Source organism: Anas acuta, chromosome 1 (assembly GCF_963932015.1).
Source record: "Anas acuta chromosome 1, bAnaAcu1.1, whole genome shotgun sequence".
Classification (NCBI taxonomy): Eukaryota; Metazoa; Chordata; class Aves; order Anseriformes; family Anatidae; genus Anas; species Anas acuta.
The window spans coordinates 202,489,400-202,514,665 of record NC_088979.1 but is presented as its reverse complement, the minus strand read 5'-3'; the positions used below and the strand labels follow the sequence as shown (position 1 = coordinate 202,514,665).

Here is a 25,266-nt window from a genome sequence, read left to right as displayed (position 1 = left end):
TGGAAAGTGTAGCTAGAAAATCATGCTATTTTCCGAGCATGTTGGCTTATGCAGCTGAAGACCACAGCCACGTGATGGGTGCTGGGATATCTCAACTAACTTTCAGGGATCCTTGGAGGTGCAGGGTTGTGTAGATTTGCCAGATGGGCTGAGGACAGCCAAGCAGTGTGTGCACCATAGTTTCAACACTATGGGCTGTAAGAAGGGAGTCTTTTTTTGTTCAAGCAGTGACTCTCCACAAGAGCAAAAAGATCTGAGGTCTGTTTCCATGCCCACAGAATCATGAGTATTCATGAGGGCAGCTGGGCTCTTCTGGATAGCTATGAGTTATGAACTAGAAATGAAGGATTCATATCCTCTGCCCAGACCCCTGGAACTGGTTAGGGCTTGAAGGTCTTTCTCTCTGTTTTGCTTTTCTCCTCTCCTCTTTGCATGGTTCACATAGCTTCTTCCTTTGCTTACTGGTCTGAATTTCCCATCCATGCAGAACTCTCTCTGACCCAGGCCAGCTGGCCAGAGCCCACAGCCCCAGCAAAAAGTAGTGGAAGTAGTTGGACGCCAAGATAAAAACTGCTGCTGGGTCACTCCAAGCCAATGCAGCCTGCAGGTGTCAGGAAAATGTGGACAGGGAGAACCAAGACGAGTCTTGCACTCTGCTCAGCTCATCTTCAGCCACCTCTTTCCTCTGCAAAAACCTCTCTCACCCCAGTTCCCCCGCAGACAGAGAGAGCAAGGATGATATAAAAGGCAGAGCCATGAGCTAGAAAACTATGAGAACAATCTGAAATTAATTCAACCATTCAAGGGATAGCATTGAGAATCAACCAGGACATCTTTGAAATTGCTGCTGGTGACTTCGTGGTTGTTCTGCAGACCAGCAGTGACTGTAAAAAAGATGCAGAATGAGTCAGGGTTTGTCCTGGTGAGGAAACATGGTGAAAATGGCAGGGAAAAGCTGTAAGGGTGCACTTGGGTGGAAATGAGTCACAAGTTATGCTCAGGAGGATTTGTCAGGTCCCAGCAAAAGGGAAGGTGTGGGGCATTAGGAACTCAGAGCTACCTCTGGCCTTCTTTTGCTCAACTAGCTAGAAGAAAAAGCCATGCCTTTGTGTAGACATTGTCCTACTAAAAAGACTGGGAGGAACAGGAAGGACTCAAGAAACTGCAGGTCAACTTTTGGTTCAGCTTGTTTTTGTTTATCATTTTGAGGAAGGGCTGTAGAGTTGGGGGCTAGAATTAACATGGAAAGCTCATAGATTACATTTTGATGGCCATGAGGAGTAGACATTGGTTGAAACCAAACCAAAACACAGAGCACTGGAACATCTTCATGTAGAAATGGGATGACCATGCCACTAGTTTCAGCCTGTCTCGCCAGCACTGGGGCTTATTGGAGGGCCACCCACAAGACCTTCTGGGGTGATGTATAATGAGCAGTGCTGGCCACAGATGAAAGAGACTGAGTGTAGGGCTTGGGTTCTATGGAAACTCCCCAAGCTTTATTGTCCAAGTCATCCAATGAAGGCAACATTTTCATCTCTGCTCTCAGAAAGCACAAAGCCAACGTGCCATTGTGGTGCTGCTGGAGCAGGATCTTTCCAGCAGTGCCAGGTCCCAACAATATGCGGTTATTAAAGATCCCATGCCAGTTTCAAAAGGTAACTTCCAGCTTTGATTTTGTCTCACTTCCCTTTTACTGGATTTTATTTTATTTTTTTTTCTTAGAGGAATCCCCACCATCTCTTCTAAAGTATCATTTGGACGTGGCATTTACTCTCAAACTTCTCCCACATTGTACCACCAAGGAAGCCATTTCAGTAATGACATATTAGTGTCCATAAGTGCTCTAAAGTGTTTTAAAAAACAACCCTAAGTGCTTGGTTTACATTACCACGCCCCATGCCTCCCCCCAACAGATTAGAGATCCTTGTCTTTCTTCTAGTTCCCCAACAATCGGAATTGTCCTGTACATTTTGCCCAAAATGCCCAGCATGATTAAAAGCCTTTTTTTTTTTTTGTCTTTTTCTTTCTCTTTCTCTCTTTTTTTTTTTTTTTTTTTTTTTTGTAGTGGCTTGATGATTTATAGACAATGAGATTTTATCAGTAGAGCACCACATTAAGAAAATGCTTGTTAATTATCTGCTGGTTAATATGATAATTTAGCAAAAAAACAACACCTATTAAGAGCTTCTCATTAGGTGAAATGCTTCTCATTTTTAACACACAAAGTGTCCAAGTTAATGAGGTTCACCTTCGATTTGTAGTTTGCTCGGAGATTAAAAGCTCCCTCCATTTATAACTCTTCACATTGCTCCATTTGTAAAAACCGACACAAGCCAAGTCTGAATACCCGACTGCTGCACTGTCTCTTCAAAGGCGCGATGACAAAAACCCGTCTCCCTTCATGAAAGCCTTCCCAACCCAACGCACCTCTCCGTCAGTCCCCTGCTGTTTCTCTTTTTACAGAGCTGGCTCTACTGTGGTGGAAGTTAGACAGAACCAGAAGCAAACCATATGCCCACAGCGTTAGGGACAATTTGAGGACTGCTCTGCCAGCTCTGTGTCACCGAGCCCAACCTCTGATCTCACTGACATCAGTGCAAACCTGACTAAATCCACCGAGTTCATCACTTCCAGAAAATTCAGACTTTGGCTGCATGGATGGGAAAGAATTCCTTCCTTTCATTCTCCATTAAAAAAACAACCACCCAACCAACCCAACCCAAACCAACCATGAAAACAAACCCACAAACAACTATTTTGGTGGGTAAATCTGGAATATACAACACTTTGGGGCAGCTTTGCTCTAGGCATTGTGGTGGGTTGAGGGTTATTTAGAAGGAAACATCTTGCTTTCTGGAAAAAATGGCCCCTTCACGAGGTGCCCCCCATGAGCACTGCGTTTGCAAATCTCAAGCCTTGCAGGACATGTTCAGATGTAGTTTTATCCTTTTCTCCCCTTTCTGGGCATTTTGTCCTGGGTAATGGCTTGTGGCTGCGCTGATGTTTTTTCCTGCAGGACCACAGAGTTTTCACAAAATGTATTTGAGAGCCTGACCTTTACAGGTGGGGGTAGGAAACAGTTACTGCTCTTCAGGAGTCATTTTGCAATTCAGAAGTACACCTTATCCGTGCTGTCCAGCTGGGAAATGCTCTTAAGTCCCAGCAAATACTCTTAAATTTCACCTCTGTTTCTTCCTTTCTTATTTTGGAACAGATAGAGAATTCCTGTGGGGGGAAAAAAACATCTGCATGCTAAAAGCAAGTACTGCCCAGGGCATGCTTGTCAACAAACATTGGAAAGGTTTAGGGAAAATATTCATGATCAGACTCCTCTTCCCCAAATTAAGACTTCCGATTGCTGTATATTTTTTCCCTCACCACTCCTACCAATCTTTACCACCCACAATGAATATTCAGGCTGACTTTATACAAACCCAGCAATGAAAAGAAATTCCTTCATCTTTCCCCTTTACATCCTTCCTTTTCATCCTCTAGCTATTCAACCCTTGCCTCTATCTGAACAGATCAGCCAGTTTAATTTCATAGTGGCCTGCGGATTAAAGATTGTATCAAGCCTAAGAAATGACTGTGATAATCAGATTGTGAGGGCCCACGTTTATCTCACTTGGCAAGTTGCGGCTCAGATAAGCTCCACGCGCAAGTGAAGAGCTCTTTTTGTTTTGGTTTGTGTTTTTTTTTTTTTTTTTTTTTCTATCAGTCTTGCAAACTCATCCTGAAATCTGAGATGCGAGTTGGGTCCTCTCCGTCTTACAACACGTCACTAGTAATAAAGGCTCAGCAGCCCAAATGAAGAACTTCTTGACAGCTCTGTAAAAAATACTGTCTTCAAATTATGCCTTTGGGGACCCGTCTCCCACCACGCTGCTGTCAAGAGGCTGGTGAAGGTGTAGCTGCCTGGAAATGAGTCAACAATTTGAGCGGGCCACTGGAAGAAGTAAAATCCAGAGCATGCTGAATGCGATTACTGCCAAGCCGATGAGAAGGAAAAGAAAGAAGAACTTCCTTTTGTCATTGTAGTTAACAAATCTGTCTGTGAACACAGACAGCAGCTGCAGCTTGCAGGAAGAGGGCACTTAACGCGTTGCCCTTTTTTAGGACAGATCGCTTTAAACACTTTAGTCACGCTGCTTTAATCATCTTCTGCAAAGCCTGAGTAATCACAGTTGTCTCACACAACCCTTGTAAGTGAGCCCCTCTAGGCTGCACGGTCATGTAAATAAATAATTACATCCAAAATTCTACATTAAAAGGACATTAGGGCTACAAAGACGAGCTCTCAAAAGTTGGGAAAGGGCAGGATGTTGGTTGCCGGTGCCCACGTGGGTGCACACATTATGATAAAGACTCTAATTGCACAATGGTAGGGGACAGGAGGCTATCATGTAGGCTGCATCTCATGAGATGCTCCCATGGCCTGCTGGATCACCTTTCTAACATATCTGGCTGGTTACGCTCTCGGTAGTTGTTTCTCTGGCATCGCATTATATTGAGCGCACTAATGAATGCACTAATGAAATTTAACATTTGTGTTTTAGACAGAGAGCGTGCAAAGTTCTTTAGAGACAGGAGGAAACGTGGTTTACCATTATCCCGCATGCAAAGTAAAGCAGATTTGGTAATAGTTCATAAAGCTGAGCCATTTTTAAAATAGGGCAATGGATGGAGAGATGCCTACCTTACAGATGAGGCATGGACAAGGCAAATTATCGCACTGTTGCAACTCAGGAACCTCCTGAGAAGAAACAGTAGAGCCTGTGGTGACATGTGTGTGCCCATGGCTGGTGAGCCCTTACAAGGAAATACCTGGATTACTTCTCTGCTAATGCCACAGCTCCAGATGATCTTGAGCAACCTTATCTAAATCCAGCACTGGATCTGATTTTGTAGTTGCCCATGAGTGGGGAGCTGGACCAGAGACCTCCAGAGATCCCTACCAAGCTCTGTTATTGTGGTTGTGTACTTTCTCCTGTTGACAACATTGCATTTTCTACAAAAACTTAAAGGTTTACCAAATCTTGAATGTCTTATACCCATAAGGGAAGCAAAACTCTCAGAAAGATCCCATTTTCTCAAACGAGTGCTGTCTCCTTTGTTGCAGAGATGTGAAGGGTGTGGTTGGCAGCAGCGGGGTGGAAGTGATGAAGTGGGTGAGATACCAAAGGGGAGAAAAGCTGTTACTAAGGTTTAGACAGGGAAATGTAGAGCTAGTTTGAAATTTTGTTATAAAATCTTTTCCTAATAGAAAGGCATGATGAAGGAGGAAGGCTTTTAAGACTAGGATAGAGTTTTAAATGACAGAGGGCTACATTTGGATGCTCATTTGAAGATGGCAAAACCCAGAATTTCAAAGGTGTGGACAGACTCATACCTTTGGGTTGTTTGCCATCTTCTAACAATCATCCAAGTTTAGTTAATCCCATTCGTCTGCTTTTTACCCTGTGAATACTTCACTTATTTCGTTTTTGCTAAAACTAGGAACAATTGCAAGACAGCTTTATTCTGCTTGGTTCAGAGCAGTGACTAAAACTACGCCTAAGCTCATCCCAAAATTCAACCTAACCACAGCTCTGCTCCTTTTTGCCCTCTCATCTGTTGAAGAGCCCAGATTCCTTACAAAAGATCATCGTAGTTGTTTTTATTTGAAACCTTAATTATTCATTTCTCCTCTTTCAAAAAAAAAAATAAAAATGTTTTGTGGCAGCTCTGACTCCACCAGAAAAGTCCTTTAGCTATGCACACAAGTGAAGTAACTTTAGAGTAAAATCTTTGTTGACCATTCATTGAGACCGAGCATTCTGCTTTGTAGAAATGTTGAATAGTTAAAACTGAAACTAAAATGAATAGTACCTAAGAGATCTAACAATGAAATCTCTAAAAAAGGCTAACCTCTTGGAAAAAATGGGTCACAGCAAGCTCAAATCAAACAGTACTAATGGATAATTATTTATTTTTTTAAATCTCTGTGTCTCACCTCCCGGCATTTACTGTGAGGATCATACTAGAGCTTCATCTCACAGGAGTGTTTTGAAAATAAATTCATTCACTAATAGAACTTCTGACATGGAAGATCAGCAGAGAAAAACATTTGTAATTTATAAGACAGTCTTTGGAGCAAGGCTCATACAGTGCGGATTAAAATTAGGGATGGGGGTGTCCACTGAATTACAGGGAGAAACCTAGTGCCTGATTCAATAAGCATGTTGTATCCTGGGAGGCACGTTCTGTAGGCAAAACTGAGGCAACCACGTAATTAAGATTATGATATAATGAGTATATACAGAAAGGGTTGAGTTAAAGTATGTACACTGGCAATTTTGGAATTTCCTATCTTCAATTTTAAAACTCCAAAGTTCTTTTGTCTTGTCTTCCCCAGCTATCAGAATGACTCTCTCTCTCTTTCTCATGTCAAATCCCTATTCCAAAGCAGGGAAGATGCAGTGTTTCTCCCTCCCAAAACTGTAAGATTTTTTCCTAATGCTTTGTTTGATGCATTTCTGCCTTGGAACAAGTCACACTCATTTCTTATTAAAACCAGAGTTTCCTCCCCTCCTCCCTGTTTCTACCTCCTCTGGCAAATAATAACACAAATAACTAACTAACCCGTCTGCAGCAGACACCCAGCTTGGGAAGCATCAGCTGGGCCAATTAAACTTTGGCAAAGTAATAAAGATCAGAAAAGAGGGTGTGAGCAGACAGCTTTAAGCAGCAGCTGAGAATGATGCTTGGCATCAGGGAAAGCTGGAGCAAATGAGTCTCCCCCTAACTATCTAATGGTCATTAGCTGGACCTGCTGTTGCCCTCACCTGCTTCTCCCGTTGACCTCCAGAGGAGGTCTGACCCTGAGACATTATGTTACTTCACTGTACAATGGCAAAAGACAGTAAATGTTGATTTTTGTCAGTACATCTAGATCATATTCCTTTGTGTTACTGACTCAGTGCCATTTCAAATGCACTTTTACTTGGAGCCTGCTCTTACCCCCATGCATCACTTCACGCTTAGCCACATTAAATTTCATATCCTACCTCTGTGCCCACTCACCTCCTCTATTATGATCAGCCTGCAAAATGGTTATGTCCTTCTGAGTTTTAACCACTGCCTTTATTTCATTATCTCCAGCAAATTCAATGATCTCTCATGTCTAAATCATTAGTAAAAAGCATTACAGGGTACCAGCCCAAACAAAGATCCTCATATGATCAGATTCTTTGCTAGCTTTGCAGAGCACACCTGCTTCAAAACCACCTTTGTACAAGACCAGATACAAAAAATATATACATAAAAAAAGGAAAAAAAAATAATACAGTCACGTTTGCATTTAGGTTCTGTCTGTATAAGTGGACAATGCTACACAGAAGCTTCATCTTTTGCTGGCCAAAGGAAGTCTTCTCATCACAGCATGTTGCAGTCGTGGAGGGTTGTATGAACTGTAAGCTTTTATCCAGTGATGACGTAAAACTTTGGCTAAAAATGTTGGCAGTGTTGGGCTGGAATCAGGTGTTTATGGGTCCCAAATGAGGGCAGAGGGATTGTTTTAACCCTTATAAATCCAGAGTGAGAGATGGTCTGTAGCTCAAAGAGAGACACAGCTGATCCCATTGTATCTAATGAGAAGAAGCCGTCAGTCTGGTGCCTTGCTTTAAATTGACACAGCTTTGCACACGTTTCTGTTACTTTCTAAGTGATCTGCAAAGTGTCTGTATTACCAGTGAAGTGGTGGCATAGATTTTTTGGGAAAAACACTGTTCTCTACAGTGATCCTCAAATAAGAGATGCTCTCCCTTGTGCAACTACCTCCAAAGGGCTGCCCTGCCAGTGCTGGTAAGCTAGTGTGGTAGCAACCTGTATGTCTTTGACAAATCAGAGTGAGTTCAGGAAAGAGTGGCAGGAGGGCCAGACTTGTGGTTTTTGAAAACAGTAACAGGTGGGGGCATAACCTAAGCAACTAAAGATCTCTAAAGTGTGTAAAAAACAGTAGACAAAAAATTCTTTGTTCAGTAAAATTAACTATATCTAGGAAATAATAGTACTTGAGGCTAAATATTAAAGATATTTATTCCTAATGGTCAGGGTGCAGGACAGTGTACAAGATAAATGATAGATGCTTAGCATTTAGATTATTTAAACTTATTACTGAAGAGACAATCCCACCATGCTGTAGGGTTTCTGCCTCTGGCTGGAGACCATGGTGGTATTCTCCGCTCTGAAAGTGATTTCCACTATGGTCCTGGAGTCAACTCACCTCCCTGTGTCTTTTCTTCCCTTAACACCTTGTCTCAACTACTTAAATTTTAAGCTCTGCAGAGCAGAGATGATCTACTTAATCTTTGTTGTCTCTAGCATAAGAAGGTCTTGATTTTTGGTACCGTTGAAATGAAAACCTTATTTTTAAAGAAGCTATGTGGGGCAGACCCACCACAGGGATACAGCCTGGTTGAGAGGAGAGATGACTTTATGAATACAATATAAAATTTGCACTTGGGAATCCTTCTGTATCTTGTTGCTAATGATCAGTGATTTTCCTGTTTGTCTATAATGAGAGTAACAGGGAAGAAGAAGGGAATGGCCTGGCTGAATTATGAATGAGATGGGTAGATTGAGGCAGGATTCCCCATGTACCCACCATGTTCCTCCCTCTGCTCACCCAACTCTGGGGAGCTGGAGCAGTTACTGGCCCCCAGCAGCCATCCCTTCTTGTTAATTGTCTCAGTCCTAGCTGTTTTCTGGCCTGAATACTGAATATGCAGACCAGGGGTCCTCTTCTGAATGGGCCCCTCTGGGAGGTGTGCTGGAGCAGGGCTGGAAGGAAAGCTGTCCATCATCAGGAGCAAAGCCAGCCTCCAGGCTTGGTTTGACTTCAGGGAAAGGAGTATTTGTGGAGGTTTGAAGCTTTACTATTGATCAGCACCTTAAAGGGTCTGAGAAACAAAGGCTTCCTCCCCTTTAAAGTTCACTTACAGCAAAGGGCATCGCTTGTTCCTTAGGAGGTTGCTTCCTGGGGAGAGGTTGATGTGCCTCCTGTTCCCACTTTGCACAGGCTTTGCAAGACTGAGAACACCACTTTGTAGCGTGGAGGAGGAAGCATTTTAAAAGGAGAAAGATTTGTCTCTACAGCCCCTTTCTCCACCTGATTTGAGAGGGAGGGCCAGGGCTGGTCTGGGAGTGAGAGATCAGTTCTGTCTAATCAACCTCACTGAGCATCCGTCACTAAAGTCTCCCACAGTGGTGGTGGCTTCCTTTGCAGGAGCTCCTTATGGGCAAGTCACTTGGGCAAATTGCATTTAATTTCTACATCAATAAACTATTATTTTTGCAATGTTGCTTCCAAATTCTGCATATGATCTAGAAGTCAGGTTGCAAATACAAATACTATGATGAAAACAGGCCACTTAGATTTTCTCTCTGTTACAATGTGGGCTGTTGAAATCCAAGCTAGCTCTCCTCTGAACAGGAGACAGTGCTGGAGACCCCCAAATGATGAATGTTGTTGCTCACAACTTTCTCAGACCCCTTTCTGAGCAAGGTAACTTTGGTGCATGGTACCTCCGTGGCATTGTCACCGTCCAGTTAACTCTAACCACATTGCTGCTTGCCCTTTGAGCAATGCTGAACCATGGTGGAGTCTGTTTTGGGCTTAGCTGGCAAGCGATGGCTGTCTGTCTGTGGAAGGACTCATCCCCACTCTGCAGCATCTCATTTTATTATTTAAACACCAAACAAGTAGCCAATGTGCTATGAGGCAGATCTTGCCCTGGAAAGCCTTCAGTGCATTTGTTTCTCTGCTTCTCTTGGCAGAGGGAAAATTCCTGACCCTTCCACCCCAAAAGCTCTGCTGCTAGAGCTATAGGAAATCTTGTTTACTGACTGCTGTATGGGCTGTGATAAAGCTGTATCATTACACAGTTTGGATTCCATCTCCTAGTGGGGTTTCAGTGCGTATTTTTTAGAGCTGGTTTGTTACAGTGCTGTGGTCATTTCCTTTTTAGAAGTCATTGGTAATTTTTCATAATTCACCATGCCTCGGCTGAGCCTCTCTTCGAGATTTCTGTCTGGTTTAAGAGAGGATTTTTCTCCATAACAACCCCTTCTCCCCTTCTGCCACTGATCCTGGGGTTTCCCTCAATGGATTTAATAAAAATGCTCTTCAGGCTTTTTATCAGCTGAGAAAAATGAGCCTGCCTTGCTGCGGCTCTGCAAACTTTCCAGCTGATTTCGCGACACTGCGACCAATTCTCTCCTAACACCCTGTGATGTTGGGGGCACAGCTTTGAATTCACAGCATGCCGAGAGCAAACAGGGGATGGAGGGAAAATTCCCATGTAGATCCTCATCACCGCGCCGAGGACACACAAATAAATCGGAAGCATGGCATTGCGATGAGCTGGCTGGAGCAGATGGAGTCCCCACTGGCTTTCTGCTGGACAGAGCTGAAACTGCTCCAAAGTGCACCGCGTGCCCTGCACCAATGACTTCTGATGGATTTTTTCCTTTAGCCCAGATAATAGGTCTATAATTCTGTGCCTGAGCTCCGGCTCAAGGGAACAGCACAGGGCAAACTCTGGATTTGCAGGCTGTTTCTCTAAATGGACCCTGTTCCAGAATTTGCCCTTGTGATGTACAGGTTGCCTGATAGTCATGTTCTCTGATTTGGTGGGTTTTAGGAGGGGATTTAGTGATGTGGCTGCACTAGCTGAAGTCCAGTCAATGATTTAGTCCCAGAAAGGATACTTAAGAAGTCAGTCCACTCGTGGACCTTGTCCATCATCTCAGGGAGATGTGCCCTAAGGGGACAGAGGTGCTCAAGCTGCACGGCTGCTGGCAGACTTGGCCTTTTTGGTGGGGTGGCTGCCTGGGGATGGGGTGGTTGATGTGCTTCTTACCCCCACCTTGTTCCCTACAAGATTTGAGTTGTCTGTCAGTGTCCTGTAACTCCAAATTGAAACTGGTTAACAACATCCTGCATGCTGTCTCTGCCATGGTGTGCCAGTGATGTGTGGGGTCTCTGCCCCATTTTCCACCAGGAGTCTGCAGGATCTCAGGAAAGGCAGCAATACTAAAAATTCTGGAGGTTGTAGCGTTGGGATCAGCACAAGGGGAAGGACTCGAGGCTGATTCAGGCAACATTCAACCCTTGAGAAATAATTGGGGCTGTAACAGACTTGCATGCACGTAGGGAAGGAACGTGAGACACCCACCAAACAGCAGGTCACACCAAGACGGGGAACGGGAGTGCTGATGGAGCAAGGGCTGCAAGACCTGGTTGAGAGCCAACCCCATTTCCTCCTACCAGGTCTCTGATCCCGTGCAGCTCTGGCTGTGACAGCGACACGCAGTCATGACCACTGAATCCTCCCTGCTAATGAGAGCCGCGCGGCAGCGCATCTCACCCCGAGCTGAACCGCGTTAACAATCTGTTCCCAGCGAGCCAAGATGTGCCTGCTTATTTACCAGACTTCAAGCCTCTGGCAAGGTGCCTGCTCAACATGTAGATGGGAGCTGTATTAACTCCATCATTGCCACCAACGGGGTGCACAAGCAGTGCTTGGCAATGCCTCGAGTCCTCCTGTCATACACAACGGCTACGGCGCATCCTAAGAGCCAGAGGCTGGCTCTGGAGAGTTGAAAGTACTTTATGGCTGTGGGGTGGGGATAGGGGATTTAGTTTGGCTAGAATTTCATTAAATGAAGGTTATATTTACACTGAGATTCTCAAGAAGGACTTAGGCACTAGTTGTGTATGCAACAGGTTTCCTCATAGAGCTGGGCAGCTCTGATCATGTTGTGTAGGGTCACTGCATCCTGGTTCCCCATAGTCAAAGGAGAGACACAGGCTTCATGTCCAGTGTATGTGCAGTAAGGTGGATGCTCCAATAGCCTGCTCTCTGTATTGACAGCAGGAAAGGAGGTTCTTACAGCCTTAGAAAGTGGAAAGCCAGAATCACTTCTCTCTTGAACTAAAACACCATGGTATAGCCCTAAATTAAACACGCTCACCACAATAGGTAGCTTAATTATGTTTTGGCATGTACATCACATTTTTTCTTGTACTTGTAGCTGAACAGTCTCTACAGGCAGAGGGTTGTGTCCAGATCTACCAAGGTAACAAGTGGCAGGACCTCTGCAGTTCCTGGGCTTAGAGCATCAAAGTCTTTCCATACCTTGTTTGTCTGACCTTCTGAGGTGACTCCATACCTCCATCCCTCCTCATTCGTGATTTCCTCTCTCCAGGCTAGTTATCCTACAATGCAAAGAAAAAATATTGTTACATCTGAATTTCAGTCTGCATCTCTTTGAATTTTTCTCCTTGAATTTATGATACCTTCTGTGCACACCTAAAATGGAAAACGTGGCTCCATCCAAACCGTCTGCTAGAGATAGCCTCTGGATTGAAGAGTCCTCTGGACTGAACTTGAGTGTTCTCACACAAAGGGCATCTTTTATTTTCTTGAAACTTGAGTCTAATATCTGAGCTTGAGGTTTCTGAAAGTACTGAACCAAGGCTGAAGGGCAGAGTCTTGGATTTCTGTTCTGTGCTGTTTGGAGGGGGAGATTAACAAGGATTTGAATTGCCTGCTCATGCTTTGCTCCCGGGAAAGTCACTCAGGGAAATGCTCAGTGCTGTCCCTGTTTCACAGCAGCAGTGAGCTGAACTGCTTGCAAACAGCACTTCTCCTGCCCCTCTAAGCTGGGAACTCAGGAGCAGCAGCAGCAGGGTGTTAAACCACTTGCAAATAGCAATTCATCCCTGAGAGCCCAAGCCTGGGACAAACACTGAGTAAAATTGTAATTAATGCAGTTCCACATCACTTGACTCCGTGCTCTGCAACAGCATGTTGGAAACACTGATTCTTCTCCCCAGTAGGGTGTTGCTTATTTGAAAATATTTCATATGCATCTGTATGTGTGTGCTTATACATATATTTTTCTATAATATCTCCTCTGCTCTTTAAGGATGCAAACCAAAGTTTGAGCATCTTGTGCCCTTGGCCATATGATGATTTTGGTACAAGCTTGTAAAATTTTATATTCTACTTTTAAGGTACGCAAACAACATCTTTTGCATACGCTTTAGCATTCCCCTGGTATAAAAAGGAATATAGCAATTCTAATGTACAGGTAAAGCCAAAAGTGGGTTTCCTTTGCTCATCCCTGAAAAATCAAAAGGAAGTAGTACACTTGACACTCCCATTCTGTGCAAATCTTTCCTCATTTTTTCTGTCTGTTTCTAAGAAGTGTACATGTATTATTATGTAAAACCCACTTGAGACTCACAGCAGACCCTCCCATGGTTTGGCTGATTACTTTCCAGAGGGGAGCAGTATTTTGTATGTGTATATCCACCAGAAGAAGCTGGTTACTGCCCTCCTTCATTACAGGTTCAAACCTGCTGTTCTCTGGCACGAGCTTCTCATTCCTCCGAGTGCGCTTTGTCTTTCATCTCATTCGTGCTTTCAAGAACTAAGACTGATGCTGTTCTTAGGCTTACATAGCTCTGTTCATACAGCAGAGTACCAGCTAACAGAGCATGGATTTTCAGTACGACACACAGGTGAAGCCCATGCCTAAGACAATGACTCTCAAAAATGCTCCACTGAATTGTAGCCACCCACAGGGGAAGGAGAAATGTATGAAGAAATATCCAGTTAAGGCTGTAATATGAGTTTGGACAGCAACAGTCGTAGTGATTGCTTGGATAGGAGTCTGTCCAGCCTCGTACCCATACTTTACCACCCCCTTTAGTGCTGGAAGTGCTGTCCAGCTGAAGGATGACCATGGAGCAAATAGATGGGCAGCTCCTGGTGTCATCTGGATGTTGGTCTGGACAGACAAACCTGCAGAGTTGAGTGTCAGCAGGACTGAGCACCTCTGGCTTCACCCTGTGGTGGCTGGATTTGTGCCAGCTCCCAGGAACTGGTGGCTTTCAGGGCATTTCAGGGCATCCTGTGCTGAGCTGGTACAACCAGCCTTCCTCATGATGCTGGGGCTTTGCATTTGGCCCGTAGAGGGGAGGGCTGGTGGACCTCAGGTTTGTCTGCATCCATCTGTGCCCATTTCCTGAGTGCTGCCTATGGAAAGTCACTGAGGAAAAAAAAAAAAAAAGAAAAAAGAAAGGGGAATGCTTCTTATAATGGAAGCTCTTCTCCCCTCCCCCTGGAAGAGCAACTATTTCCAGTAAGCGAGAAGGAAGACTAGTCCCTGCCACCAGAGAGTGTTTAGAAGTAATTGAATCACTGGATTAGCTAATGCAGCATCCATTAGGAGTCCATACCATTCCCAGAGGACTCTGCAGCCATAAAGGAAAGCAAGGAAGCCCTGAGTATTTCATGAATGCACATAAACCTCCTGCTTCCAGGCTATAAATTGCTTCCCGCGTGACATCACGGAGGTGCTGCTGGCGCTCCTCCATTTCCCTTAGCATGAGGTCTGAGGTTCTCCAGATGGGCCCGAAAGGTAAGAGAAGCCAAAGCAGTTGCTCACTCCTGTTACAGCTGATGTGGGGGTAGGGGAAATGACAGCAGAGCTCCCAACTTGGCTCTTTTCAGGGTTGAGAAGAGCAGTTGGAGCGTGCGGAAGCACTTGGGCATATCTGGGCTGGGGAGGCTGGTGCAGGGAGAAGCAGCCGGCACCAGACTTGGCCCGGGGCACGGTGTGCCTGGCAGATGGCAGGAAGGAGTGGGTGTGCAATGCGATGAAAGATTTAAACACAGAAGGCCAAGTCCTCAGCCAGTGGAAATGCCGCTTGCCGAGGATCCACTGACAGCTATTTCCACATGGTGGCCGAAGCCTGCGCTAGCCACAGTGTTGTTTCAGCTGGTTTCTGGCACAATACCCGCAGTGGATGTTGTATTCTGTGTTTTGTAGCTGGTTCTCTTCTCTAAGGAGCAGCACCGTCCTCCAGATGCTACAGGCTTAGCCTGTGCCTTGAATCCTGGTGGAGGCTAAAGGAGGAGCAGGCTCAGACGATGGGGCAGGAATCCGGGCACCATAGGTAGGTCTGAAGCTTCACCTGCTTCCAAATGGATTCTCTGTGTTCAAGGTGGGTAAAATTGCTTTCAGCAGCATTGCCTTCCTGCTGAGGCCATGCTTTCCAGAAAGAGCAACGCAAGGCCAGCTATGTAAGAGGCTTAAACCTCAGCTAAAGAATCTGTGGGACCACTAATCCTAATTCAATTACTCAAACCACTCTATGCTTTCTTCCACTTTTAAGTGTTCTTATTTAATATGCGGAATAACTGAAAGTTTGCATCACTGAGTCTTTCTCCAAAGGGGGAGATGGTGAACCACTCCTCTGTCTCTCCCTCTCCCATGGTGACCTATTCACATGTGCAGTGATGGTTGGTTGGTGTTGTTGTGGGATGGGGAGGCCCACCGGCAATCTAAATATAGATGCACATAAGGAAACAAATGCTACCCTTGTAAATTTTGCCATCAGCAGCTGTGGTGGGACATACTATTGCTTAGCAGGAGATTAGTTTTGTAGGCTTTGTGTGTCTAAAGGGAGAATCATCTATTGTTTCCCATTTAAGATTTATTGCGTCTCTGTTTAGACTGAATAATTTATCCTGAATGAGCCCTGAAACCCGTCGCCAGTTAAAGGGAGAAAAACAGTCCCCAGAAAAGAGCTTCACCCTAATAGGAAAAAATCAGCAGGCGGCAGACAGAGGGGAGGGGGTAGGTGATGGGTGGCGGCTGGTTGCACTGCTGGAGACCTCGATGGTTATGTATCTTTTGTCATTACTTTATAATGATGAACTCCGTCGTTAGGAGCCATTCATTACCGCTTAGCCTGTGTGATCTGATGCTGATTTGATAGGATCCAATTTAGCATTTCACTCTGGGCTCCATTCCATAGCCATTTGGGTTTGGATGTAAAAGGCAGTTTGATGCCGCCTTGATAGTGTTTTAAACTGCCGTAAAAAATGCTGGCGCGGCAGTTCAGTAGTCATCTGACTAGGGGCAACATTGCGGGCTTGCACGTTGAGGCAGCTGCTTTTCTTTGTCCAAAAACACAGGCACAAAGTGGTAGGGGTTTGTGTCTGGTTATGGAGCATCCACATGGTGAAGTACTTGCAGGAAACTCTACCATTGAGGTGTGTGTGTGGGTATGGCTTCTAGCTTCCTCCCTGTTCAAAAAAAAAATAAAAAAAATTTCCTTTTCTATTTTTATTTATTTATTTGAAAGAACATGAGAGGTTCAAGGCCTGTCTCAATTGTTTCCCATTTCTTGGTCACTTTTGAGATCAAGCTGTTTTTACTGCTGAATCAGTTGGGATTATTCAGTGTGTGTATTTTTAAAAGAGCAAGACCTGCCCTAAACTCCACCATCAAAATGATTTCATTTCCCATCTCCACCCACTTTTTTTTTTTGCTCTTGTTATCTGACTTTAATGAGGCTTTTGAACTTTCTTGTTCTTGAATCAAATGCATCAAAACACTCTTGTTCTCATTCAAGTGGAAGCAAGGATAGGCATAATTCTAGGTACTCAGAGTTATCAGACATATGGACTCAAGTGTTTGAGGGCAACATTTCTCTAGATCACCCCTTGAACCTCCCCTGGGTTACCTCAGTCCAAAAGCATAATCTAGATTCAACTGGTATTTCTAAACAATGAGTCTCACTCTGTACGAGTACATTTTGCATATTTTAAAGACACTTAACTTCATTAAGCCAATGGCTTCAGAATTCAAGTGTCCTCCAGATTTTCTAGGATAATGTGAATCAGAGATAGAATAAGATATTTGAACATATGTCTTCACTGAAGCTACCTACCCACCATGTGTGCCATCCCATTGAAGAGGCACAGTTACGATGTAAAGAAGACAAGGCCTTGGGTGGATAAATTGGAGAATGAATCATTTTATAATTGCCTGGTTCTGTATACTTTCTCTCTAGGTATTTGCACATGTCCATTATTGGAAACGGGAAAGTAGGCAGATGGGAGGATATCCAGCCTGGCCTAATGCAGCCTGGTTTCTTTTATATTATTATCTGGGATGATATGAGGAACTGTGGATGAGGAAGGCTCTGCAAAGGGGTGTGAGTTTGCCTTTCCATCTCCTGCCAAACGCAGCCTGCAGGTACCATGAAAGGTGTGATTGGTCTACCAGCAGTATCTAGAGTAGATTGCAGATGAAGCTAGTAGTGTGCTCTCTTCTTTCCTGGTAACCATAGTAAGCATCAGCTCTGTAATGAAAGGCCAAGCAGTTAGAATGAAAACTAATCGTAGCATTATTGTTCTGCAGATTAGAGAAGGAAGTCAGCCTCAGAGCAGCAACTAAAGCAATTGCATTGAATAAAATGGATGGCTCAGGGGACCAAGGGCTAGAAAGCAGAGAGAGAAAGACCTATTAGATCATCTCGTGGCCTGTACAAGATTGTTTCTGTACTCACTGAGGCCAATGCGCTTTCAAATAATTCTAGTGAACATGGTATTTACTCACCCTTTGGGGATAGTAGCCCAGAGTGCCTCCCAAAATATATGTCAGTATAAAGCTTACACTTTCCTTTCCTTAGTTGATTCAAAACACATAATCTTCGGAGTTATTCTCAATAGACGTAGAGGCTCCTTGGTGTTCAGGACTCAAAATACTTGTTAAAGTGCTTTGCTATCCACTAGTATTCTGTAATCATGTTCTGCAAATTCCTTTGGCTTGACCACAACTAGTACGGGAATACCAAAGGCTTTCACCTCGAGATCACTGTCAATCCAAGCTAGACCAACGGCCGACTGAAGGATATCAATATTTGACAGCTGTGGGATGAGTTATATGACAGGCACTGTTGTCTGGGTCAGATGGTCACTTGTCCAAAGCAGTTTGGATCTCTTTTCAACTGTTTTGGCAGAGAAAAGCAGAAATGACAGAGCAAGAAGAGGAGAAATTGCATCATTCAATTGATCCAGTATCTTTTCTGTCATTCAGAGCTGGGATCCCAAGTTAGTAGGCTTCATAAGAGCTGACTTTAAAGAAACTACAAAAGACAGTAGGATTTATTTTTATTTTTTATTTTTAGAGGAATGCCATTATTTTTATGAAGAACTTTTTGTCTCTATCTTTAAACATTTTTGGAAGGAGTTCAGTTAAAATACTAGCTTAGGGAAAGAAAAGATGGGAAATAATAAACATTGGTTCCAATGTACTACTCTGGTGCCTAGAGATTTGCTCAATTTTTCTACACGTTTTAGTTAGTCTGTATTTTTCTTTGTCATCAGAGTCTTCCTGTAAAAGTTAGTGGTATATTGTTGGGGATGTATTCCAGTCAGGGAGTCTCACACTGTGGGGAAAATGGGCCTAAAGGCAACTGAACTGTATTCACATCCAAAAATTTCAGGTTTGAGGCACTAAGCTGTTGGTTTTGGCATTGAAGACACTGCTGGAAAAGCAATATATTTTGGAAAAGAATATGATTTATTTGAGAAATAATTTGTAATGGAATATTTGCTTTTATTCCTAGATGCATTGCTGAAAAAGGAACATGATGTATGTAACAATTAAATACTCAACAGCCTCATCAGAACCACAAGACACAAAGGCACTGGCAGGACTCAGAAGATGGTAGCCTCCCTAGAGCACTTTGAATAAGTTATGGTACAAGATTTCCAAAAATTTTCAGATTTTCAAAAATATCTGTCCCTTGAAAGCTCCTGGATTTTCAGATGATCTCAGTACCCAGCCTGCTGAGCTGTCCTGAAAATGTCTTCCTTTGCAAAACCTCTTTGAAAATCTAGCAGGTCTCTACTCAGATAGTGTGATATTGTCTCATGTTAACCAGGTTACCTGGAAAAAGTGGCAGCACAAACTTAATCTGAAGTCAAGCACAAGAGGAAGTGGTGGGAAGAACATGGTCCATGCAGTCCAACGCTTTGCAGGTACAAAGGGGATAGAGACATTGGGGTGACTTCAACTTCCAGTTGATAAATTCAAAACCAATTGTTACCTTTGTTTCCATACATTGTCTTTTCTGACTTTATAAATGATTTGGACATGTACAGCACCATGCACTGGAATCTACATCAAAACTGAAAGCAGTGGGGTGTCTTGCAATGCAAATAATATTTGTTAAGGCACAGACTCCAGTTATGGGGTAAAATCCTAGGGATGGAAAGAATACTTGTGTCTTCTTGGAGGTAAAATCACAACTATTTTGGTGTTGGGATGGCAACTTTATGGAGTATTTCAGAGTTGTAACAGCACTGCTCTAAGCTGGAGAAAAGCAAAGCATTTTGAAGGGCTAAGATGATTATTTGTGGACAAAAATGGCCATCACCAGTGAAGGTTGTTTTGCAAGCAAAGGTGTTTGGGACAGAAATCAAACCCTGCAGAGACTGAGAGGGCACTAATGATTATGTGGCACTCTCTCAATCAATTTTATCAAGGGTCAGTTTAACCATTTGAGGAAGAATATTTCCCTCATTGACAAGATGATCTCCCAGGGAACATCAATGCAGGTATTTGCCAAAGCAGTGCTGCTAGAATTTGGTGAAGAGGGATTTGTCCAGCAAAATGTAGTTTTGTTCCAGCCCAGGCATATAACTGGATGGGCAAAAATGGGGGAGAAAAGATTCTTTCTGTTTGTTCGGCAGGGGATTTCTGTTTAATCAGCAGTTGTTTTCAAAACCAAACACTGGCTGCCATGAGCCAAGGTCCAGGAACGTAAATATCTGGGCCCTCTTCCAGGGCATGGCTGAGCTCCAAACTGTTCATGAAGAGGGAGGAGGTGGGAAAGTGTCTCCTGATGCTCTGCAGTTGGCAGGACTGGTGTTTGCATCAGCACGGTGACAATATTCAGCTTGCCTGAACCATCGTGTAGGATTGGGGTTGCTTTATAAAGCTCTTCAGCTATTCCCATGTGATGCAGACTCTATACTGGCCACCCAAAATCTAACCACAGCATCTTACATCCCAAGGAGAGGATGAAATAGAAAGACTCTGGTGAGTTTTGGTTGAGTCCCTACAAAAATCCAGGAGTAGCTTCTGATGACTTTAGAGTTTGTGGTACAAATCAGGGATCCCACAGGCTGGACATTCTGGGAAATCTGACCTCATACAGATGCTTAATCAGGAGCCTCTTAGAGGTTTTTCACAAAGGGTTCTTGGATTTATTTGCTTGATTTCTATTGCTGACATTATTTAAAAAAAAAAAAAGTCTTTTTTTTTTTTCTGGAAGTGCAAATTTTTTAATTACAAATAATTTGCAGCAAAAAGGAAGTGAGAATTTTCCTTAAAAATTGAAAAATACTGTTTCCAAGTTTTTTTTTTTTTTTTTTTTTTTTTTTCCAAGAAAGCCCCAACATCTTCTACAGGAAAGACAGATAAACAAATAAAATTGTTTTGCAGCTAGCTCAGAAGCTTTTTTTTTTTTTTTTTTTTAAGAGAAATCTAGCTGTAAGCAAGTGGTCAGGTTCAGAAAAAAAAAAAAAGAGTGGAGCCACGATTGACATCTATAGTTGCTGAGCTGCTGACAAGAGTTGCAACCAAAAGACCGTCTTGCCGCTCATAGGTTTTCAGCTTCTGTCATGCTCTACATGCTTTCCTAACAGCAGAAACAGAACAACTCCATGAAGTATTATAAAGTTTCTGCAACTTTTGTTATCTTTAGGGTGGCACTTCATTGCACTTCAAGTCCTACTGTCTCTTCTCCTATCTGTGTTTATTGTAATAGTCCAGGCATCTGCTTTCTCCTTGCCTTCATCCAAGTTTAGCACAAGTGGCTTGAGCATGTACCGGTTCTGGATATCTGGTGTACTGCTTCCTTTGCCAGGTCTTTTCATGCAAAACCCCACAATGTTCCCCAAAGTTTTAGGCTCTGTTCTTGGCCTTGTTGCTGTCTCATACAGTACTTTTACGCCTTTCCCTATGCAGATGTTGTTGCTGTTCTCTGCATCTGGTTTGAGGCACCAGCTGAAGTCAAAAGCTGGTTGAAGTGGGAACTTTTGGGCACGTTGGTGGGATATATCACTGCTTGGAAGGCACTGGACATGTAAAGACCAGAAGAGGTTACAGTGGAGAACTAGATTGCCTGAGATGCTACATAAATGCTGAATAAAACTGAGAGTGACCTGGGCCTCCAAATTGCACCTTGACCAGTGTATATGCCAATTCATATTTATCTCTGGAAAAATACATGATACTGCTAGCATGGAAGGTCCCATCCATCTAAACCTGTACCGTATTTTTGCCTTTGTAAAATCCATGTTCTAAAAAGCCTATCATAATCAAATTGAAAAACAAACATACAAAAAGGGCACAAATACTAGCACGTATAGCAGGTAGGACCAACCTAAGCTTCACCATCGGCGGTGAGAATTCTGCCTGATCATCCAGGAGGATTTTTCTCCTTTCTTCTATCTGATGAAAACTTCAAGGCTTCAACAGCTGTTGCTCTAAGTGTGTGTAGCTCTTTTTTTTTTTTTTTTCCTTTTCCCAGTCTGTTCTTTTTGTTTTGTAATTTCTCTGAAAGACTTGAAAAATGTCAATTTTCCATCATTTCACAAAGGAGGAGACGATGTGGCGGATTCAGATTCGGATGCCATGGTAGCCATTGTCCCAGGAGACTTGAAAACATGATTCTAAGAGATGTAGGTTGACAAGTACATTTTAAATCTTACTGTATCTTTTCCCTATTAATAAATAAACAAACCGAAATCTCAAGAGTAACACAGATGAGAGAATTGAGTTTAAGAATACAAAGATTTTTTTTCTTCTTTGTAGGACAGAGGCAAAACTACTGGGTAATAAGCACCCCAGCCACTGACATTTCAGGTGACTTGGGTGATTCTCTTTCATTTTCTCCCTTTTTTTCTTCTTAGCCCATGTATTCTTCAAAGACAAGGATGAATCTTTCTGCCTGGCGTGCACCCTGGTTGCAGCCCAGCTTTGTGTTGGAAGAAGCTCCAAATTTCCACCTTTCCTTCTCCAGCACCTCACCCTGGTCTCACCTTCCCCGTGGGAAGAATTTCTGGCTGCACTGGCTACTGGACAGCAGTGATGAGGACTGAGAGGTCCTTTGGTGTTAGTCATAAGGATGCAAAGATGAGATTTTTTTTTTAAATTTTATTTTTTCTCCCAGCAAAGTAACTGAAGCATTGAGTGTTTTGGCCTGACTTTTCCAGTCCAGCTGCCTGCAGATTTCAGCATTGCTAAAGGCAATGCAGGGAGTGGGAATTTGTTGCGGAAAAATATAATAATTTTCTCGTAGCTTATCCAAGCTCACTCAGAAAATCAGTAGCAGAAGCAGGCATGCTCATCTTGTCCACTCTTCGGAGCTGAGTTTGTTCAACCAGGCTGATTTCAAATAAGTGAAGAAGAAGCCAAGGAATCAGCACAGATAGTGCTCACAAGGAGGCGGCTGGGCAAACAGCCTTGTTGCAAACTATTTGTAGGGCAAACGGAGGTGGGAGAAAGGGCAGGGAAGTTGCACTTGTGTATTCTCTGTTTTCTCCACCCCCGTTTCTGTGCATCTCAGCTAGAAGGAGAGGATGGAAGCCAGAGAAATTTGCTTTGAATTGACTGACGCTTTATTTAAAATAAAATAAAAAATCTGTTCTGTTTTGTTTTTCCTCCAGATGAATATTAGAAGGTGGCATAACTGACAATCCAGCCCACTACAACTTCGCCTCCTGTTTGGAGCTAAAATGGAACAAATTTAAGTCATTTTCTTTTTGTGGGCATAAAAGGGACTGTGGGCCTCTAATCGCTGCCTGGGGGGTTGACTCAGCCACCCATAAACTGCAATATCCACTCATTTATTCCTTTTCTTTCAGTTGCCTCCAAATTGCTTCAAACAAGCTCCATGGCTGCTGGGGAAGGAGCAGCTCTTCCTGCTCCTCATTAGAAATGAGAGGAGTGAGGAGGGGAGAAACAGTGGTTTCTTGTGCCATCCATCCACCTCCTTCCTCCCTTTCTTTCCTTTGCTCTGAGGAGTGAGGGTGAGTGAGGACATTTCCAGCCAGCGTGCAAAGCTGGTGATAACCCGCTGTTTGCTGCTCTGGGTCCTGTACAACCAATTAAATACATTGCTGGGCACATCTGAATGTTGCATGGGTTATAAAATCTGTTTTCTGTGCTTTTGGACTGGAAGCAGAGTAGGAGCAGGGTACTGCTGCTATGGGACCAAGCTCTGCAGGTTTGGCTGGAAGGTGGATGCGATACATGGGATGGAGACAGGTTTCTGAGTAAAGGCAGGAAAACACAGCTCAGTTCATGCACTTTCCTAATTCCTGTGTGTACACAAAAAGCAGAGAGGATGAGTTTCTGCCAGAAGTAATTGCAGCAACAATCTGTTTATTTTTTTTTTTTTTCCAGAGGCTACCCTTGCATTTGGGGTTGCAGCTTCTGCCTAGGAAGCCAATGAGGTGCATAGAACCATACAGCAGAATCACAGAATCATTTGGATCTGGACTTCAAGATCACCAAGTGTGCCTTTGAGACAAAGCCCAAACACCTTTTTGGGGCTAGCTTTTACATTTCAAGCATTCTGGATAGTAAAATCCACCTAAACGTATTTATTATGTCTAAGGGCCATGGATAAGCCATGGGTCCAGCGCTCTGCAGTGTGGAAATGGCCAACACACCTAAAGGAACTAGCCCTAAGCTGGTGCACACAGGTCTTTCCTTATTACTGGCCAGCAAAAATCTGAATTTATCATGCTGTTTTTTCCTCATCCTAGACATGATAAGCTGTGTCCTGTTGGTGTCTTCCCGAATCCCTCCCTACATCATCCAACACAAGGAGAGACATCTCGAGATGTGCTCTGGGATGCAAGCTGCTGCCGCTCTGGATGCAAATTTCCCAGAAATCACGCTCCTCCACTGGATGTCTTCAATGATCCTCCCTTCCCAGCCATCGCTTTGCAGAGGGCAGGTCACAGAACCAGGGCATAAAACGTCCCCTTCATGCCCCTGCCTGATGGCTGGGCTGAGCGTGGCCCCACCAAAGGCAGGAGCTGTGGCTCCGCAAAGCAGCCCCCTCATTTTCTCCAGCACTCACAGGGCTCCAGTGAGTGAAGCAGCTCGAGCAGAAAATACTGCATTGCACCAAAGGCACAGAGACACGGAGAGAGAGAGAGAGAGAGAGAAATCCCACAGTCTGACAGGCAAAGGCTGTGACTGTCCCACTCCTGACAGGCTGCTGCGCGGCGGCGGAAGGCAGGAAGCATGCGCGATGCTCAGAAAAGCACTGCTTCAACCCCGAGAGCATTTTACTGCGGTGCTTTTCGTTATGAGCCACCCCGAAAGCTTCTGTCTCGGCTCAGGCACCTTTGGCATCTGTAGACGGAGAAGGAAACGTTTCCAGCTTGCTGCCTGGAAATGAAAACGGCGATGTTGGCTCAGCAGAGGGAAGGGGTCAGCGGAGACAATGACAGCCCATTTTCTGCAAACATTTCTCTGGCGAGCTTTCCTGTTGCTGTCCGCTTGGCTCTGCTGTGGCTGTGAGACCCTTTTGCTCTCTGCAATACACTGGGCAGCCTCCCCTTTTTCCATCCACTACTGCAAGAGGTCTCTTTAGATACTAGCAGCTAACCCAACGTGGGGGCATGGTGGTAGTGGCAAGGACCTGCTGCTCGCCAGCTGCCTTCCTCTCAGCTCCTTCTTCCTCAGCAACCTCAGGCTGGCTCTGGTTTTACATTCGCATCATCCTCATTGAACCTGGGATGGGCTCCTGGCACCACAAAGCCAAATGCCAGATGAGGAGGAGGAGAACAGGATGCTGCCCACCCTAACAGCCTTGGCCATGAACCCAGCCTCCAGGTCTGACCCTAGGAAGTCTGCAAAGCCAGGAGTGCTTCCTAGGTGCCAGCCCAGGGCGGGGAAAACAAAAAACCCAAAGGAATAAAAAATCATAAGGCTCTTAATAGTGTTCAGTCACTGTTTATTTCCTTTCCATCTCACACCTGGCTTTTCTATGTTGTGAAGTGTTGACAGCACGTAGGCAGCTCTACCTTTCTCCATGAGAGGCTGCCATGATCCCGTTCTTTCACAGCTAGCAGAGTGAGGGAAGAAAGCCTGTTTCCATTTGCATGTGTGGAAAAACAACAAAGGCCCACAGGTGCCCCTGGAAATGAAGGTCCCATGGAAATTAAGCCACTCAGGTCTTCTGTCCAGTGACCAGGCCATTACCTCCCTGCTGGAAGACCATTCTCATACCAAAATGAATCACTGCCACCACTGGAAGACAAATCAGGTCTCATATTCAGACCGGTGATTCAAATTGCAGGTGGTTAAATTTGGGGTTACACTTTT

General features: G+C 44.1%; 1 long non-coding RNA gene across 3 annotated transcripts; it reads left to right on the top strand.

Annotated features, from left to right (window-relative positions):
* The first annotated feature begins 7,477 nt into the window (after nt 1-7,477).
* On the top strand, nt 7,478-23,322 carry LOC137849939 (uncharacterized). Of its 3 annotated transcripts, none has more exons than XR_011092190.1 (4): nt 7,478-7,845; nt 13,401-15,013; nt 18,479-18,893; nt 20,887-23,322. It is a non-coding gene; the product is annotated as an uncharacterized lncRNA (long non-coding RNA). The 3 variants fall into 3 exon arrangements; XR_011092189.1 differs by lacking the exon at nt 13,401-15,013 and having other exon boundaries at nt 7,500-7,845; nt 18,479-18,612; nt 18,797-18,893; XR_011092188.1 differs by lacking the exon at nt 13,401-15,013 and having other exon boundaries at nt 7,491-7,845.
* The last annotated feature ends 1,944 nt before the right edge of the window (nt 23,323-25,266 follow it).